Source organism: Labrus bergylta, chromosome 2 (genome assembly GCF_963930695.1).
Source record: "Labrus bergylta chromosome 2, fLabBer1.1, whole genome shotgun sequence".
Taxonomy (NCBI): domain Eukaryota; kingdom Metazoa; phylum Chordata; class Actinopteri; order Labriformes; family Labridae; genus Labrus; species Labrus bergylta.
In genome coordinates this window covers 37,284,384-37,306,027 of record NC_089196.1, presented here as the reverse complement: position 1 = coordinate 37,306,027, position 21,644 = coordinate 37,284,384, and the positions used below count along the sequence as shown (strand labels likewise).

Below are 21,644 nucleotides of genomic sequence, written 5' to 3'. Positions count from 1 at the left end.
ATGCACACACAGTAGGCAGATATTTGTGCCTACTTTGTCTGATTCATTCAGTATGGAAGTGACGTCATTAGCCCGCCCCATGTTATTGACACTCCAACTCAGATGAGGGCACTAATGATCCCTCTGGCCAAGTCATGAATGGCCCCATGGCTGACAGAATAAAAGCCAGCTGTCAACATCTGAATTCTGAGTTGCATTCACCATGTGGACACCGCAGCGTGTTGCTATGGAGTTAGTGCTAGAGAGAAGAAGGCGGGCTCGGAGAAGACGCTTTTTTCTCCTCCTGGCCTTGATGGAAGAGGTGAGTTCATGTTATTTTACAGGTAGTAGTGAAAAGTCAGGTTGATTATTGAATTGGCGCTTTGGTCACTGTGTGAAGGTGCAATACAATGAGGTTACATAAGAATGAATATAAATAAAGTATCATGAAGCGAACCACATGTAAAACGTTGGAGCAGGGTAACGCTAGCTATATAGTCAGCTGATTAAGGTTCGTTATCTTATTATTTAACATAATGCAGTTAGTTATATAGTGTTTATCTTGTACTTGACCATACATGTAGCTACCGAAAACATTTCCATGTAATACACAACAAATGCACATCAAAACTGTGTGGCATCGGGAAAAACTGTTTCTAGTTATTAATAGTTTGCAATTGACAAAGAATGTAAAATAACGTCATGTGCAATTATTGTCTGAGTGAGTCCAGCCCATAGACTGTAAAAATAATGGACGGGACAAGGTCCCCGGTCTAGTGAAGCTTTTATTTTTAGAGCTCCCCCTACTGACTGGCTGCAGTATAGGTTATAAACCCCGCCTCCTCAATGATAACAGATGGGATGTGGGTCAAACTGTAAAGCTAAAATACTCATCACATAATTTTTTTCCAAACATAAACTCTGCTGTGATCATTAGTTATTATCACCCTACATTGTGTTCAAGTGCTCATTTTTCTGTGAAGTTTGTATTAAATAAGTTATTTGAGGTTGAAAAATGGGATTTTACGTCATATTTGACGATGATTGACAGCCGCCGATCTTCCGTAGCTCTCTTTGTGAATAACAAAAGTTACGTAGTGAAGGAAAGCCGAGACGCCATTGAATTTTTCCATTCAGTTTTTTCGTCTTTTTTGAGCTGGCAAAATGAGTTGTTCTGCAGTAAACTGTTCTAACCGACCTGTGGGAGCTAAGGGATCTTTGCAGTTCTTTCAGTAAGTAAAAAAGTGTGATTTATGTGTCATTGTTTGGTTAAAGTCATTATCTAGCTAGCTAACACATAAGCAGTCTAAGGTTAGCTGAAATGTTGTAACGCTAGGTTACTTATCCGGCATGTTTTATCTTTTTATTTTATTTTATTAAATGAGCAAAGCTAATAACTGACATGCTATGTTTCTTGATATTGTTATATCGTTATTGTGATTGAAATTGTATTTAAAACCAAGAATCGTAATATAAAATCTGCTCATACATGCGGTTCATTGACTGTACAGTTATTTTACAGCAAAAATAAATAAGTCTGGTAAGGTCTGAAAAGTATCTAGGGCAAAAACAAAGTCACATAATTGTAATCTGGCCTGCATCATTACTAATTTGTACATGTTTACAGTCTGAGTGATAAGTGGACTATACCGAGAGTAACAGGTTTTACTTTCACCGTGCAGGCTGAAATTCATAGGACTATATACGAGGGTAGAATATTTCTCTATGTATCCAGATAAAACTAAAGGTAAGATCTGATTTAATATAACTGTTACTGATTTAAGATCCAGATAAAACTAAAGGTAAGATGTGATTTAATATAACTGTTACTGATTTAAGATCCAGATAAAACTAAAGGTAAGATGTGATTTATTATAATTGTTACTGATTTAAGAGACTAACCGAAACGTGAACGCAAACATCAACAACCGGCGGTGGTGTAATGTAATATTAACCGAGCATCATGCTGCTTAAACTGATAAATATTCTGCATTGGCTTCCACACACGACCAATTCAACAGTCACAAGTTGATCATATTGTAAATTTAATGACACTCATTGAGAAATTGTTCTTAAAAATTGACAAAACCTGACAAACATTGAGGTGATTGTGACTGTGTCTGTATTTAACACCTTTGAAAGGAAGGTATTAATGCAGGAGACCAGTGTTACACACAACATGCTGCTGTCATGTTAGTTAGGAGGAGACAGAGGCACAATAAAAGAAGACATAAAGATCACGTTTTCCCCACGTATGTTAATATGTTTTAAATGTCATGCATTTATTTTTTATTTCGCTTCAATAATCATTAACGAAGAGAAACACCAGGATTAAACTATAGGTTATTGTTGCCTTTTTATAGCCAAAGAAAACTGAACATTCACAGCCTCTGTATTCAAAAGAATTTCAACATTGATATTTATGTTCTCCTATTTCCCTCTTTTCACCAACATTATATTTTAAACAGGGATTTCCTTTTCATCAGGTCATGCATCTCTCCCCCAGTTCGCCCCCTCCGGTGCGCTCCTCTCCATAATGCTCTTGTCTCCTCCCTCTAAAGCTGCTGCTACTCTGTAGTATAAAATACTATTTTATATTTTATAAGCATTTTGCCACCACACTGTACTTTTACTCAGTGTGTATTCATAATTATTTGTGAAGGTATCTGTTGAAAAGGTTTTCCTAAAGTCTAAAGCTTGAAGGGTACCCTTAGTCAATATTCAATTGAACTGACAACTTATTACTGAGGTAATATTGAAAATAATTATATTGTATGTGTGTTTGTTTTATATGGTTAAAATCATTGTGATTTAAATAAATTTGACATTTGAATTTAAAGAGAAGTCTTTGTGTCATACTTAATTTCATTAAGGTGTGTTTTGAGTTTAAAAAGAGGAATATTAAGTTAGACATCTAATTCTTAGTGGGATTTGCAATAAAAAGTTCATATTTCCTTATTAAGTGGAGGCACCGCCATTTATTAAAATCATAAGTTAAAAAAGGTTAAGCAATAAGTTACTTAATTTCTGTTACACAGGTAAGCACGGTCAGCCATAAAGTACCCAGGGCCCTGCCCATAGTACTATAACACCCCTTTAATATTTACTAAATCAAATAGCTACATGGGATGGGCGCTACAATAGGAATCACCGATAAGATTCCTAAGTGTCGCATCGACTCCCATCTTGTCCAAAACTTCAGCCAGGTGACCGTGACACACCGTATCAAAGGCTTTAGACTCTAGAGAGGTCGATGAAAACGCATGCTAAGGTCGCACCATCCTTTCTGCACAAGCGCCCTCAAGACCTCTGCAGGTGAGAAGGGACACTGAAGAGTAGTATAACCTTGAACAGCAATATTAACAAATATATAAGTTAATAATCTCAAAAACATTTTAATTAAAAATTTGATTGTTGTTTTCTTCTGTATTGTGGTATATTTAATTATTTCCATGTGCCAACATGTAGGTCTCAATGACATATTTTGTGTTTTAAATCTGTAACCTGCAGTTTTAAAAACTCATCTTAAGTGAAATAGATCTTTTTAATAATATGATGCAAGGATAGCATAATGATTAATGCCTGACCTGTTTTGTTACTGTTAAAATACAGTTCTCTGTACCAGTAGCTTATTTTTATTTATTTTGTAAAATAATACAGTGGCCTATATATACACATGTTTTGAGTTATAGTGATGTTGGCAAAATTAGTCCGGCCCTCTCGAAGTCTCATTTGAACCAATCAGGCCACCGACCCAATATGACTTTGACACCCCTGGTTGGAAATTACTAAACTGTTTTGTGCCTTAAGGGTTAATGCAGTGATGCAAGGTATGCCAACATATATAGTATATATAAAGTATACTCAATATATATATAAATAAATATATTTAGCATATTTTAATGCAGGTAGATCATTTTAAAAGTAGCTCACAAGCCAAAAAGTGTGGGCACCCCCAGCTTACAAGATGTTTGAAATCACATGCCCACTTGTGCAGCAGCTTCTTCACATGCTGATCCTTACACCAGCAGGTTAAGAGTCCTAATTAGTTATTGGATGCACCTGTGGAGGTAACCACACAAAGGAACTCAACATGTCTCACGTTCTACTAAAAAAAGTCAGAGATGGATTGAAATGTCTGCACAAATCATTAATGTCTGTTAGGCCCACCTATGAGTCAATAAAAATATTCTTCATGTCCTGTTTAAAGAACATTTCTCTGATACGGTGTTTTACACCTGAGGAGCTCAGTTTTACACCTGAGGAGCTCTCCAAAGGGCAAAGACACTTTGTGAATAACTTACTTACAAAGATCTAGTCCTAACTTTGAGGGGAAATTCTTAGAAAATATCCTGATTCTACAAATTTTCTTAGAATTTTGTCACTAGGAGCAACTCTTAGTACTTAGGAGGCTTTGTGAATACAGCCCCTGAACACTCACTATTAAACATCTTTTTAGCTATTTAAACTTGTTATAGGATAGAATATGATTCATATCACAAAGTGTCAGGCTAAGTAGAGCTACAATCAGACGTGTTGTCTTCAACATGAGTTCATTTTTATCTTGTATTTTATTGTGTCAACTTGAAACGATACAACCATGTTGTGTAGTCGAACAGGAATGAGCACGGTGAATAAAATCCCACACAATTCATGAACCAATAAATAACATGTCTCAATTGCACTTCATTTTATTGACCACTAGATGTCCTACTCGAGCACTGTGTCATTGACAGCCTTGAGTAATGACTCATTTTTTGAATCAAGTGTGGAGGCTTTATCAGCCATCATTTGTCATGTGGCTTCATCCTCCCATCTCTATTATGGAATATATGTGATATTCATGAGATAAAAAATAATATGTTTCTAACGTACAAAGAGAAATGGTCTGTGGATATGTGGTGCAAACCAAAACTAAGCACATACTGTCTCATAAAGGATTGCTGCAGCATAGAAGCCTATGCTAAATTTAATTTAACTAAAAGACAAAGAGCCCTCTGCGCTCAACTATGTTCAGGAACATTGCCTTTAGCTTTAGAGTTTTTGTTTTTTGTGTGAGTTGGGAAAAACTGAAAACGAGATTCACTTTTTGTTTTATTGCCCGATGTATGCTGACATCAGGGATGTTATTTTTAAAAGAATGTCTTCAAATTATGACGATTATGAAAAGTTTTAAAAAAGGAACCTTTGTTACAGCAGATTTTGTTTGTAAAGCCTGGGATAAAAGACAGAACACATTGTTTAAGACTGAACTTTGACAGGAGCTGGCAACTTCGTAATGTTATGATTCTTTGTGAACCACTGCAACTGAATTCTTTGGTGTCTTATAAGTCCATGTGGGTTGAGCACTTTGTGTGCATGACACGAAAATAAATTAACAATCAATCTATTAAATTAACCATGAGAAGTCTGCAAGTAGGCCTACACACACAGACCAACCAGTGTGCTGTCCTCTTCTACCTTTCCTACCCCGTCACCTGCTGCCTGTGGCCAATCAGAGAGGCTCTCTGAAGTGTCACTCTGAGCCAGGTGAAACCAATCTCCCTCACCGTACTGCTCTCATGGGCTGAATCAAGATATCATACCTAAACCCTAAACCAGGGGTCTCAAACTCAGACTGGCATGAGGCCACTGGGAGTACTGTCGACTTAAAGGAGGGCCACTACAAAGTTCAAGCACCACAAAAAGGACTTTATTTTTGCAAATGTACTTTTTGTTTCCGCAAAATTGTGTCTCCTAAAACCTGTGCTGAACCAAAAAATGCAGTTACTCAAAATACCAATCCTAATCCTGCATTTTATTTCTTGCCAGACACCTGGCAGCGCTTCTGCTCACACAGATGAGCCACATTTACCTTGATGGAGGTCACAGTTGAAACCCTGAGTACAGCTTCAAGGTGTGCATCACTAAGCCTGGACCTGTACTTGCATTTATTGAAGTTCATTGTCGAGAAAAGTTTCTCACACAGGTATGTGCTTCCAAAAAGGCACATTACACGACTGAACAATTTGGATAGCTCTGGGAAGGATGCAGGTAATTCTCTTAGAAACTGTCCAGTCAGGTCTGCCTTCCCCTGTACCTCTCTGAATTTATTTTTCAGTTCACTGTTAAACTGCAGGTCAACAAGTTCCATTTGCAACACACTTGGGACACTCTCAACATCAGCTGAAAAAGGGTCTGCAAATACCTGGAAAGTGACCCGGTGTTCCTTGAAGTCAACAAAACGCTGATCAAACTCCTGCAGAAGATTGTCAATAGCAGAGGCATATTCATCACCACTGAATGCTGTGCCCTGTTCCACAAGAGATCTGCATGCTGGGAAATGACTGAGGTTTTTGGCAGAGAGCTGAGTTTTCCACAATCTCAGGTTTGTGCAGAAGGCTTTCACACTTTCATATGCTGCTGTTATGAGCTGATCAGGACCCTGGAGCTTCAGGTTGAGGATGTTCAGCTGCTGTGTTATGTCCACTAGGAATGCAAGGTCCATAACCCATTTAGGATCATGCAAATCAGGAACATCCGTTCTGCCATTCTCCATAAATCTCCTCACCTCTGCTCTTAACTCAAAAAATCTCTTCAAGACGTTTCCCCTGCTGAGCCAGCACACATCAGTAAAGTAAAGGACGTCACTATATACTGACTCAATCTCCTCTAGAAAGGCCCGGAACTGGCGGTGCTGTAAACCCTTGGACCTGATGTAGTTTATACATTTCAGGACAACAGACATGACATGTTCATATTTCAGGCATTTGCTGCACAGTGCCTGTTGGTGTACAATGCAGTGCAGAACAACTGCTGGATCTACACTTTCCTCCTCTAATTTTCTCTGTACCAGCGCTACTAGACCATTTTTTTTGCCTGTCATGGACGGGGCTCCGTCAGTGGTGATGCCAACCAGTCTATTCCATGGCAAACCCGCGCGCTTAATCGCGTCAGAGAGCTGCTGAAAACTGTCCTTGGCTGTAGAGCGGCCGTGCATTACGCACAAACTCATCAACTCTTCAGTCACTTCGAATTGGTCATTGTTACCCCTGATGAAAATGGACAGCTGGGCAGTGTCCGTTTTATCCGTGCTTTCATCAAGCGCCACAGAGTATGCAGTGAAACGTTTTGCTCTGTCACATAACTGCTCATAAATGTCACTTGATAAACTGCTAATCCGCTCTGCCACAGTGTTTGCCAAAATATAAATATTGTTAAACAAACTCTTCTTTTCTGGACACAGAATGTCAGCAACTTGCAACATGCACTCCTTCAGAAACTGTCCTTCCGTGAATGGTTTCCCCGTTCTGGCAATTAATTCACTCAACACGTAACTTGCTTCAACAGCAGCATCAGCCTCCTCCTTGGATTTATGGAAAAGACTTTGCTGAGAAAGAAGTCCTCTCTGTAGCTGCGTGGCACGCTGTTTCCTCTCCTCTCCCTGGTACTTTTCATACTGCTCTCCGTGTTTAGTGCAGTAATGACGCTTGAGATTGTTCTCCTTTAAAACGACAATTCTTTCCTGACATATCAGGCAGGTTGCATGTCCACTAAACTCCACAAAAAAATACTGTAATGTCCATCGTTTTTGAAACTGTCTGTGTTCATTGTCAACTTTCCTTTTTGACGACATCTTGGTCATAAGCAGCCAAACAACAACACAAAACTTTTGCGCCAACTGCTCTCACTCCGTGAACCTCTCTGGGCATGTGCAGGTACCTTTGGCCTTTGACTTACAACCCTGTCAAAATTGAATTTTATTAATAATATAATTATTGAATTACGTTTTTTTAAATTTGAATTTCATAAGAAATTGTATTTTTAATTAGTATGAAGAAACGAAAAAATAAAATAAATACATTTAATTAAAAAAATATTTTGCGGGCCTGACTACATTATGTTTTTAACATGCGGGGCGGGCCGGGGATTGGGGGGAGGGGGGCCGTAAATGGCCCTCGGGCCGGCAGTTTGAGACCTCTGCCCTAAACTCTGAATCCTTACTGACTTTATCGACGTCACCTGGAAAGTGATTGAGTGCATGAGGCTGCGAGGGCTCTAATGGTTAAATACAAATGGGACAGCACTTTGCAACTTCTCTGTAACCATGACTACATGATGTCATGTAGCAAAAGCTTATTTTACATTTTTCACTTTACTCACTCACAGCCATGGCACTTATAAAAAGTTCTACTATAGGCCTATATGAATGTCTTCGTTGTGGGATAAATAAAGGTTTATCTTATATAAATATAACAGACTAATATGCTCTCTATCTTTCTTGTTTTTGTTTTGCCTAAAGACTCGCAGTAGAGTAGTAGTAAATATATTTATTTCGGTCCATGACCACAAAGCATAAAACATACACGAACAATAATAAAAATTTAAAAAACAATGGCCAAAAAGGTGTAGGATGAAGCCAAGGCTTATTATGCCTACACTCAAAATAATAATTCATTGGATTAACATGATTTTATCATGCCACCTATATTCCATCTAAACAAATCATGTTAAGTGAGCCAAACTTTATCATGTTATTTGAACACAATATACATGTGTGGGTTGAACATCATATTAATATTTGCACACAACTAATTTGCATCTTGTTGATTTTAAATGGTTGTTCTTAGTTATTTTGGTTAAATCAAATTGAATGTACTCTACATTGGTCAAACACCTAAGTCGAACAAAATTCAACCTTGTTGTATCAATACATACAGGGTTTGTCAGTTATACTAATGTCAGTGTTATTGAATTAACTAATGTCAATCTCGATGGTTTAATTAGTGTTGCGTTCATTCCTAGGACAAGAATGTATTGTATGTGACCAAATGTGCATAAAAATGACAACATTCAAATTCATTTGACATTTTATTTAACATTTGGCGTTAATAAACCTTTTGCCAGCATTACCCACAATGCAATTGTAGCAATTTGCTACTGAATAACATTTTTAGCAGATAACATACAGCTTCTTCTGGAGCCCCAAAAGTATATGTTTTCTTCACATAAGCAGAAATACCTTAGACATGTTAAAACATTTTAACGTAAAATTGGTGGGGTTTCCTCATGTAAGCTTAAAGTTTAGTATAAAATTTTTCCCCCAAATGCATCTAAAACATTTTCTCATCAAAACATTTAACACTACTAAACAGCATTATAAAATCTTTCAGTAAGTGCATGACTGTCATTTCAAGTTCTTACAGTCTTACTGCAGAAAGAAACCAGGAACAAACAGCTACACTAGACTGCTTACAAACACATTTCAACCTGAGACAACATTCTTGATCTCTGTCTGTTGAGCATACTGAATGCAAGTCCTTGTGAACATTTTCATGAATTCTAATTTTAAACTAAAGCAAAAAAAAAAAAAAATCTGCATTGTTGATGTCTACTTATAGTAGAGGAACTTGGGCCCCTAAAAGTTGAGAGACCCCTACCCGAGGTAGAACAAAGCACGACCATATTTTTTCATAACTTGAACATGTCTAGTTTATGAAACGGATTGTTGTATAAAAATATTTTACTGCAAAATAACTTTTTTTGGATGTTTTATGCATCTTACAAAAAAACGAAAATAGGTCAAATTAGGGCTTCTCCAAAAGGGACAGCTCTAGCCTTATCACATGTATCTCTGGGAATCAGAATCAGAATTTCACCACATTTGGACAGGATGTTCACAGATAGTTATTAGTTACAATTATGCAAAGTTTTTATCAATACCATTTTCAGTTTTTGAATTTTTCACACTTAAACACACATGTAGTTTAGGCGGAAATTGAAAATTGAAACAAAAATTCAAAAGGTATGTATATCAAAGTCTGTCATTTTTTAAGTAAGGACACCAAACATTAAAATATCTCATTTGTATCTTCTTTAGACTGTTATCTCAACATAAAAGCAAGTTATGTGACTTTTCACTTGACCCGATGCTGTCACCAGCCCCTAACAGGAAACTAGTGCAGCCAGGATTTCAGGGCGACCTGGTACAATGGGGCCTTATGGATGTTTATGTGGGAGGAGGTGGCCACAAACAATTGATTAAGACATAACAACAAGACACAATATAATTGTATTCTGTAATATATATATAATTAAACATTTTATAGTTATTCCTAATACATTTTGTATCTTACATATAATTTATATGATGACACTCAGAGTCAACCCGCTGCTTTCAACAATATTGTCACCTATGACATTGTTTCTATTTCATTCTAAAAAATTAAAGCATTGTCTTGCCATCAGTTGTGAAATATTAATGAACTAAAAAACAGTATTGATATATATAACCTTGAGTTCTTAGAAATTAAATATACTTCATATAGTCTATTTGTATATCGGCCATACAGCCTGTTGTAGTTTTTTAACGTATTTCAGTCACATAAAGATGGTGTGTAGTCACCATATCTCCTGCTTTTAAGATGAACCCTAGTTACTCCAGAGGATACACTGGATGAAGGGATAGTTTTTATAATACCCTAAGTATGATGAAGTGTTATAAAAAAACTACAATAGCTATTTTTGTTGAATGATTTCATGGCAACCAATGGAGCTGGGATACAAAACAATGATGGTGTAAATGTGTGTGAGGTAAATTAGGATAACAGTCATGCAAACATGTTTATAAAAAACTTCTTTATACACTTATTTTACCTCATTATATATAATGACATTTGATTTTAAATGCTCATTACAAAGGATGATTTCCACTTTTAGAAAAAATGACTGTGAACCTGAGAGCTTAACACCGTACAACTAAAATCCTTTGTGTCACATTAAGCATCCCCTGGGGACAGAGTTTGACCTCTTACATCACAGGAGCTTTAAGAAAACAATTGCTGCAGAAAATAACCATCAACAAAGTCAACCAACCAAACATCACAAACAAATAAAGACATCACAACCAAATCAAGACATCACAAATAATCAACACACCACAACTAAATCAAGATATCACAACCAAATCAAGACACCACAAATAATCAACACACCACAACTAAATCAAGACATTACAACCAAATCAAGACATCACAAATAATCAACACACCACAACTAAATCAAGATATCACAACCAAATCAAGACACCACAAATAATCAACACACCACAACTAAATCAAGACACCACAACCAAATCAAAACACCACAACCAAATCAAGACACCATAACCAAATCAAGACACCATAACCAAATCAATGTCAGGGTGTCTTGATTTGGTTGTGGTGTCTTGATTTGGTTGTGATGTCTTGATTTGGTTGTGTTGTCTTTGGTTGTGTTGTCTTTGGTTATGGTGTCTTGATTTGGTTATGGTGTCTTGATTTTGTTGTGTTGTCTTTGGTTATGGTGTCTTGATTTGGTTGTGATGTCTTGATTTGGTTGTGGTGTCTTGATTTGGTTGTGTTATCTTGATTTGGTTGTGTTGTCTTTGGTTGTGGTGTCTTGATTTGGTTGTGTTGTCTTGATTTGGTTGTGATGTCTTGATTTGGTTGTGATGTCTTGATTTGGTTGTGGTGTCTTGATTTAGTTATGTTGTCTTGATTTGGTAGTGTTGTCTTTGGTTGTGTTGTCTTTGGTTATGGTGTCTTGATTTGGTTATGGTGTCTTGATTTGGTTGTTTTTTATAAACATGTTTGCATGATTGTTATCCTAATTTACCTTACACACATTTACACCATCATTGTTTTGTATCCCAGCTCCATTGGTTGCCTGATAAATCATTCAACAAAAATAGCTATTGTAGCTTTTTTTAACACTTTATCATACTTAGGGTATTATAAAAACTATCCCTTCTTCCAGTGTATCCTCTGGAGTAACTAGCGTTCATCTTAAAAGCAGGAGATATGGTGACTACACACCATCTTTATATGACTGAAATACATTAAAAAACTACAACAGGCTGTATGGCCGATATACAAATAGACTATATGAAGTATATTTAATTTCTAAGAACTCAAGGTTATATATATCAATACTGTTTTTTAGTTCATTAATATTTCACAACTGATGGCAAGACAATGCTTTAATTTTTTTAGAATGAAATAGAAACAATGTCATAGGTGACAATATTGTTGAAAGCAGCGGGTTGACTCTGAGTGTCATCATATAAATCATATGTAAGATAGAAAATATGAGACAAAATGTATTAGGAATAACTATAAAATGTTTAATTATATATATATTACAGAATACAATTATATTGTGTCTTGTTGTTCAGTCTTAATCAATTGTTTGTGGCCACCTCCTCCCACATACACACCCATAGGGCCCCATTGTACCAGGTCGCCCTGAAATCCTGGCTGCACTAGTTTCCTGTTAGGGGCTGGTGACAGCATCGGGTCAAGTGAAAAGTCACATAACTTGCTTTTATGTTGAGATAACAGTCTAAAGAAGATACAAATGAGATATTTTAATGTTTGGTGTCCTTACTTAAAAAATGACAGACTTTGATATACATACCTTTTGAATTTTTGTTTCAATTTTCAATTTCTGCCTAAACTACATGTGTGTTTAAGTGTGAAAAATTCAAAAACTGAAAACGGTATTGATAAAAACTTTGCATAATTGTAACTAATCTGTGAACATCCTGTCCAAATGTGGTGAAATTCTGATTCTGATTCCCAGAGATACATGTGATAAGGCTAGAGCTGTCCCTTTTGGAGAAGCCCTAATTTGACCTATTTTCGTTTTTTTGTAAGATGCATAAAACATCCAAAAAAAGTTATTTTGCAGTAAAATATTTTTATACAACAATCCGTTTCATAAACTAGACATGTTCAAGTTATGAAAAAATATGGTCGTGCTTTGTTCTACCTCGGGTAGGGGTATCTCGAAAACTAAAGCCTTTTTTAGGGGTTTGTTCCTCTACTATTAAAGCAAATTTACTCCATGAGCTTATTTTTTAGGAATTGTGCCTTGGACGACAACCTCTGCCCATCCAGATTCAGAAGAATCTTCTGCATCACTTCAAAAGTGCATTTGAGGTCTGGCGGGTAGCTCAGGTTCAGACAGTATATTAGTCCAAATAACAAAGCACAGTCGATCCCAATGTTGCCCAAGTCATTGAGGATTTTCACACCTTCAATCAGGATACCGATGTCCTCTGGGTCATCTCCAGGCTCCGCACCCTCCTTCTGTATGACATACACTCCCAACACAGTCTGGTCCATGGAAGCGCTGACCTCGCTGTCTGTGTTCTGTGGGATATAATAAGTACATTTTGTTTTATGTTTGCTTGAATTTATGACTTATGACCCAGCTCTGCACAAAACAGATGATAAATATTGTCATGGTTGTTTAAAACTGAGAACACTAAATTTGATGTCTCTAGTTTTCAAACTCAAAGAAATTTCATAATTAGATAAAATAATAGGCAGAATTTGTATTAGGCCAAAAAGGTTTAAAATGTATGTTTTGCTGCCTAAAAGGTTCAATGTGTTATAACATGTATTTTGGCATCATCAAGTGATAAGATTTTATATGTAAACGCTCCCTTTAGGGAGAATTTACAGAAGCTACAGTGGCCTTCAAGGACAATAAGCTAGTTACTAAAGATGACATCATCCACCACTGCCCCAAGTCTTTCTACAATATAAGTGATGAGGTGAAGATGTATGTAGTTATTTATTCTATAGTAATTATTCTTATTCTAACAGGTGCATTTCCCCAGAACACCCACTATATATAAAAACACCCTGTAAGGCCGTTAACTTTGTCCCTTCTGTGCTACTGCAGAAACATGGCGCTGCTCCTCGCTCCTGTGTAGATATAAAATGCTCATTCTAAGGCCATAAAAGAAATAACTTATTTTCAAGAGATTATACCAATAAAAAAATACTTCTACTACTACTACTAACTATTAATTTCTTCTGTGAATTTATCATACCAAGCAAGTAAAGATTTGCTCTTTCCAACTGTTTTACAGCTACTTTGTCAAACATGGTGTACGTAACTCACCATATAATCCTTAACAAGTTTCTCTGGGTCTTCGTTCAAGTAGATGCACAATGACTTGAGGACACATGCACGTCTTGTATGAATTGTGTCGTCCTGAGGGAAAAAAGGGAACTCGTTTAGACAATATTCTTCATTGTTGGCAGCAGTTTGAAAAGGTAACTGTACAAATGTAAACTTTTATGCTTTTCATCACTCTCCCAATCATTCCTTTTCTCTCATGTTACGTGTCTGTAGCTTCCTTTCGTTGTGGTCAATTTATGACATTCTGTGTCTTTACTAACTTCTGGTAAACAGGAAACATGTAAAAAAGCACTATTAAAATTACAATACAAACTTTACACATGTGTAAATACTGTGTATGGGCATCATTTAGAGGCGCTAAAATAAAAAATCAGACACCAGTCTTGCAGATACAGCTGACAGTGTATTATGGCTGCTTGATTTTGGTACAAATCATGATTATTAAAGACATTGTTTGAGAACATCATGCATTTATTTAATTTTGAACACAGGTGTTTCTTTTAACACAATGAATTTGAACTTTAAATATAGGCCTAATTGAACTGAAGAACAAGAAAACTGCAAATAAGTGAAAAATATATTCAAAAAAGAATAAAATAAATGTCAAAATAAAAAATTAAACCGTTACTAATGGTGTTGATAGGGCACGTCTTTTGCTAACAGGAATGTGAGGGCATCCGTTATTTCTTTATGTAAAAACATTGCATAAGCAGAAATCAACTCTTTAATACAAACCTTGGAAATATCCACCATGACGTGTCTTATTCTTCTTCCAGGCGCTCCACCTTTGCACCGAAATATCTCCATCAGGCGCGGAGAGAACGGGTCGAAAGCAGCAAAGAATGTAGAAAGTAGAGGTACAGTTGATATGCGATGGAACTCCTTATCGATCTGGAAAACAATAAAGCGAACGTCACTAACCCTGTAAGAACATCACAAGTCAAGAAGAATGAGCAATGAACTATTAGTTGTTTAATCATTATCAGTAGAGAGAAAAATAACTGGTAATAATTAAACCTGAGCACACATAGGAGACGCACCTCTTTCGCATTGAACAGAGCTGGCCATCTGCTCTTGAAGTCTGCAACCAAAGGCTCTCCTGCAAGGATTTCTTGCCTCCTGTATGAGAAAGTCTTCTCCATTGTCAATGTCACAATATGGTCGTTGTTGTTCTTCTTATTTTCTGAAAGCAGTGCGACTCTTTCCTTCTCCAGACTCTCAGCGGTTTCTCCTTTTGGATGCTGAGGACAGTAATTAACTTCTGCCCTCCTGGGCTTTTTCACATTCAATGCTGCCAAACGCTTGTCTTGGTTCTTGTTCTTTAGTGAATTTATCATCACCTCAGGACAGCCAAGGCCCCTCAGTTTGGACCGGAAGTTGGCCATTTTGTATTTGAGGCTAATCTTCCACCCATAACAGCCATTGAAGGATCCTTGCTCCCTCAGACAAGGATGTTTTTTCACAAGTGCTTCTGCAACGTCAGTAAGATTATTGTCAGTTGGATAGGCTTTGAATTTAAGAATTTCTTCAGACAGTCGTTCCAGAATGTGAGATTTCAGCTTTGGTGGCGGGCTCAAATAAGTTCCAATCGCACTGCATTCAGCATTGGCCGTTTCAAGTTGCAGTTCAGACTCATAGTTGAAGGGAGGCACTATGAAAACACTTGGCCAACTGAACAGCCGTGCAGATGGCGATGACCCTGATGATGAAGCAGGCTCTGTATTATCCGTGTCATGAGGAATCAGTAAGGCTTTAGACTGGCAGAGGTTGAAGCATCGAGTCATCTTCTGTAGAATTTTGCAAGTAGACTGCCACAACATAGACCACCTTTAAATTCGCTTTGTCATCAATGTCAGAGATCTCTGACAGATTTATGAACTCATTTCCAAAATCAGCATCTTGATATTGAAGACGGAAATCTTGCTCTAATCCAAAACTCATCTTTATAGTCTTGTACAGTTCCTCCATGGAGCCTGGTTTACCTGCCGGCAGGATTAGCTTTCTGGCATCATCGTCACCCAGGATGACCCTCAGTCTCATAGGCTGGGTCATTGTGGAGACCTGAACACACACACACACACACACACAAACACACAAACAAACAAACAGGTTGAATATATCCCAATAAAAAAGAGGCACTTTTATGACAAACGGTGCCTTGTGATGTTTGTTTATTTGACAGGTACAATGCACAGGTCCTTGCGTGATGGTTACATGATTATGTTGATTGTGGGGGTAAATACTGACAAACGTTATTCTTATTTTCCGTGCAAGTTAGTGTGTCTCTTCAGAGAAACCAGACGCAGGCATCCCACTGAATAGGCAGCTAACGGGTAGTCATCAAGTAGCTCCCGATGCTCAATCAGAGCCACCTCTCTCACATGTGACATGTCCAGTTGAAAAGCTCTAAAGTGCTCTCTATACCAACTGGATAACTTTCTCACAATAAAATGTATCTTGGCTTGCAAAATACAAATCTGCAGAATTTCAGCTAACTCAGGAAGACCAAATAATTGCCCATGGACAAGAATCATTCCTTTGTTGTAATTCATTCCATTGTATGAAACACAGTTGGTAATGTTGACATCAGTCTCATTTGGTAATCTTAGCCTAATAGCAGCTGCAATGTCACTTTGCAAAACATATACTGGTACTGGTGAGACACTTGTTACCGCCAAAGGTGTCCTATGGTCAGGAGAGTGCAAATCAGAGGCAATCACAAGCTGATGTTTTCTCGCGAGTGTGAGAGGTATGTTTTTGAAACAGTTTGTATGGCGAGCAATCTGTTTGAAGACAGTATGTTTCGCCTCAAATCTCATCGTCCATGTATGGACAAGAGGGCCAAAAAGGTGAATCAGAACAACATAGTGCTCCAAAAAAGGATGTTTCGAGAGAAGCCTGTTGTTGGGAAAAAACTCTTGGTATCTCTGGCGATGTTCATCAATTTTACACTCGAGGAAAGATATTGACTCTTCAGAGTGGACAGGGGCTACAACAAGTTCCACTATGTCCTTGAGATCCAAAACAAAATGCCATGTAGGTTCATCCTCTGGAACAAGTGAACCAATGATAAGAGGCAACAGTCGAAGCAGAGCCCAATTCTCGTGTGCGTTTCCACCAATGCTCTTTTTTACTGAGAAAGTCTGTGGTATTGCATGAGGCCGATTTGTTTTATCTGCCCATTTATACTCGAAGGTTTGGATCAAACTGTTCAGTTTTTCTAAACTGAAATACTTTTTAGAAATGAAAAGAGAAAGACAATGAGCTAGCTCCACAGGTATTATGCCCTCAAACAGATCATGGGCAAGGTCTGGAGGGTAGCCTGCAGTAACATGAAAATGGGAGAGATTCTTACTTAACAAACATTCATGTTTAACACCATAGCATGCACTTGCTTTTTCCAGTGCACACTTCAAATGTGCATCATGAAGTTCCTGTGTTCTAAGCTCAAAGCGATTAGCTGTTAACGACTGAATTTCGGTTTTCTTAGCTGTACAGAATCTACAGATGTATTCACCAGAAAAACTTTCTACAAAACCAGCCAGGCCATGGGCTCCCAGGTTATCAGCTATTACGCAACTCACAGTGCCTTTGATGCACTCATTCAACTGACTGATGAACACATCATGTTCCTCCAGAATTACAAGATCTTTCAAAAGTGGATCCAAACTTCTTCGAAACCAAATTTCCTCAAATCGTCACTTTTACAAAGAACAGCTAAATAAATTGATGAGAGAGCAGAATGAGAGCCTGGCGGTAAATTGTCCAAGACCCAATATATCCCACAGAGTTTGTGCTTTTTGCGCAAGGTCCCAAGAGGATTACAAACCTCAAACTCGTCGATATAAAGTTTAATGGAAATTCTCAACTTAGCAACCGCTAGAAAGCTATTTATTTTATAATTTTCACCATCTCGAAAAGACCTGTAAACTCTCTGATCACAATGCAAAGCTTCTTTATGTTTTTTAGCTATGTGTTCATCAATCACTTTATCCAGTAATTTATTGTGACTCAGTACTTCCTGCAATAACTGTAATAATGGGACATATTGAAATGACCTCCTTTGTTTGACAGATAAAATATACTCAACAGCCTCTACAACTCTAAAATTTAGCTTGTAATATTGTTTTCTTTTATAGGATGTGGCAAGAGGTCCACACTTTTCAAAACTTTTAGTGACAGGGTTAGAGAGAGACACAGAATTGGCAAGTTCTTCAACAACTGCCTGACCAATATTGGGGTTATGGCTTTTGAAAATTTCTGTAATTGTACGCTTTGTGACAGGTACACTAGCTGAACTTAAAAAACGAAACTCCTCCAACAATTCATCTAATCCTTTTGCTGGAATATGAAATATATGTTCTAATTTTAACAATATTGTTGCTATTTTCCGCTCAATTACTTCTGGTATATTTTCAACTCCACTATCGTTTTCTGTCACTGTCTCAGCCTCAACCTCATCAAATGACACATCAGAACAGCCAGCTACAACAGCATCAGGGGCATCCGATCCTTGGACAGGGTTCACAAACTTAACTACACTGGTTTTAAAATCTTTTAATGTGTGTGGATGATGCTTTCTCTTTTTGTGTGTGTAAAATGTACTGTAAATATTTGTCTGGAAATAGCATCCAAGAAATACACAACCAACTGTCTCACAACTGTGCAGATGTGTCCCAATATGAATAAAAAAATCTCTCTCAGTAGAGAGGTCACTACATCCACATACCTCGCATTTAAATGTTACTGAATTTAAAGCAGTCTGTGTAGGTTGAGAGGAATGAGCTTTATAGACATGGGTGTGAAGTCCAGTCCACGTCCTGAATGTGCAAGGACAATTTACATATATGCATTGATAATGTTGGCTTCTCCCATAATGATGATGTAGTTTATAATGTTTAAGTAATTTGTACCTACTACTCTCTCTTGCCACACAATGTTTGCACTGCCACATACACGTCACTGAAAGAAAGAAGAGAAGAAGAAAAAAAAAAATTAGCAAATGATAATTTATGTACATTTTAGGGGTGGGCGATATTGACAAAAGAAAATTATCTCAATATCTTAAAGGATAATTGTCAATACATTGAGTCTTTCAAAATGTGTAAACAAAAACCCTCAATACTTATAAAAGTATTGTATTTTACTAGCTTATGGCCAATTCACACCGAGTGCGATATGGAAATGCGGAAATTCCGTGTGTGATTTTTTTCCGCAAGTTCACCTTACACACCAGGTACGGTGCAAATTTTTCGGCATGCGGCGTTCCATTTTCGTGCCGCGGAAAAACCTCAGCAGCTCCTGTGAGGCGATCGTGTCTATCCCTGTCTTGTCTATGGTCTGTCTGTGCCTGTGCCACACAGTAAGCACCGGCTGCTGGCCAAACAGCCGTAAGCCCCCCCCCCAACTAAAATAGCCAACTTTAGCTCAGCACTTGACTTAAATAAATCTTCCAAGCTAGAGAATTTTTCATGAGCCTGTACATTAGGAGTACTGTAGGGGTTATGTCCTTTGAAAGGCCAAACAAATTATAATGTTAATGCTTTAATATTGATGCAGGTGATGATGAGTTTGTATTAACAATGCAGTATCAAACATTGAAAACAGAAAACTGGAGGAAATCTGCTAAAAAGGAAGCTTCATACAAAATATGAACAAATATACCGGTATTTATCAGGCCTTGTACCCTCAGGAATTAAAGCAAATTCAGTTTGCAAAAATAATTTAACACTACATATAAGCTAAAACACTAATCCTCAATTTTAGATGTGTACACAATGCACATTTGGCACTGGATAATCAATATGATAAAAATATTAACTTACCATGTACTGCATGAGGTACATAAACATCTCAAGGCATGGGGACTGCTGAATTTCTGATGTATTTCTGGTTAATAAAAGAGAAACAGTTTTAAAATGTTAAAAACTCAAGCAATATTTAGGCATATGTTGTGAATAAACATTTCAGTATTTGTAGGTAGACACACAGACCGTTTAACTTAATGTAGAGGTGCATATATTTAATAAAACAAAAATGCAATATTATATTAACCTAAATACAGATAGTGAATCATTTTAAGAATGGCACGACTGACCAGTGAAAATCCAAGGAAACGAGCATATTCAACATGTTCTAATGTTGTTAGGTTAGAGACAGAACTATCTAATTGATTCAATTTGCTTCTTGTTGTTACCTTAACACAACTGCTGCGACACACCCGCTGTCCTCCATCTTAACTTATTTCAGTTAATGTATTTAGCCTGCTTAACTGAAATACACGCAGCTAGAGAAGCGCGGTAATCATCAGTCACCCATGAAGCCCCAGCTGAAAATAAAAGCGAGTCCGTTGATTTGAGCTGCAGCCTTGCGCTAAAGTTTGTGCTTCCTCTGACATTAAAACAACAATGCTCACGATACAGTCACGCTAGATGAACATTAACCGCTCAAAACACATTTGACTGTGGTGGCTGTGGCTGTGGCTACGTGCTGGCACTGTGGCTACGTCTATGTACTGAAACCCCCACTCCCCTCTCCACGCACAACGTGTCCCTCTAATTGCAGAACTACTTACAAACTTTGTGATATGTTAATCTATCGCCATTTGAATAGCACATGAAGTACACAAAAAACCAATAATGAGAAATACTGTAGCTACTCAGGGTGTAAATTATAGAAACCTAGCATGGCGGAGTTGAGCTACCTAGAGCTAACTGAGAAACCATTGATACAAATGATAAACTTTTCAACTGAGAAATGTGTCACAACTATAATTTATCACTCGCCAGGTTAAATTAAAACATTTATGTTTGTATATATATGAATTACTTACATGTAAGTAGGACGTCAAACATTCAGCCGCAGCGTGTGCTCGTCAGTGTCAGTCTGTCTCTGCACTCGGTCAAGGGCTTTGAGCATGCGCAGTAGCTGAAACAGTACAACAATAGTTGTTTTGATGAACCCACATCTCATTGGATTGATGTGTGTGTTTATAATTGATCTGAATTTCATTTAAATCATGTTTTATGAACAAGAATTAATCATTTAATAGAGCGAAACACAATTAATTCATGTAAACAAATTCCTAGTTTGCTAATCAAACACATGCCCTAGTTCATTTCTTTGAGTGTACTCTTTGAACATTTCATTAATACAGTATATCAAAACAAGAATATCTGCAAAAAACAAACAAACAAAGTAACCTGATTTCACAAAACAGAAAACAGTTGTAAGTTAACCAAATCAAAACAATAAAAGGAAAAAAATAAATAAATGATAAGCTTCCATAAATGATTAATTATAGTCAGATTATAGTTATAAACTATTATATGCTTTCTATATGTTTATGTTCCATATTTCATAGAGCAACAATATTACCATATGAATATACATTATACTCCAGGCTCCCTCTATACACAATGTTATACATTTACTAATGTAGATTTACACATTCAAACAATACATAGTAGAAGAAAAAAAAAAAGATAATAATAATTAAAGAAAAAAAATATATATATATGTATAGATCATGTACATAACTAGATTATATATATATTATAGAAACAGTATGAGTACTGCTGTTGGTGTCATTATCATAATGATGTTTTATATTTTTCTATTACCCTGAATTTGAACAGTTTTTTGAATTTTCTAATTGAGCTGCACATTTTTAATTCGTTGTCTAAGTTGTTCCATAGGTTAACCCCTTTAAC

The 21,644-nt window shown here is 37.0% G+C and overlaps 1 protein-coding gene and 1 long non-coding RNA gene across 2 annotated transcripts in view; one reads left to right on the top strand and one right to left on the bottom strand.

The window, feature by feature from the left end:
* The window catches only part of LOC109977176 (deoxynucleoside triphosphate triphosphohydrolase SAMHD1-like), a 168,099-nt gene that overhangs the window by 27,643 nt on the left and 118,812 nt on the right, over positions 1-21,644 (top strand). The window lies entirely within an intron of this gene.
* LOC136178182 (uncharacterized) lies at positions 15,915-19,861 on the bottom strand. Its single transcript, XR_010665577.1, has 3 exons — positions 19,758-19,861; positions 18,850-18,894; positions 15,915-15,993 (listed from the first exon to the last, which is right to left on the bottom strand). It is a non-coding gene; the product is annotated as an uncharacterized lncRNA (long non-coding RNA).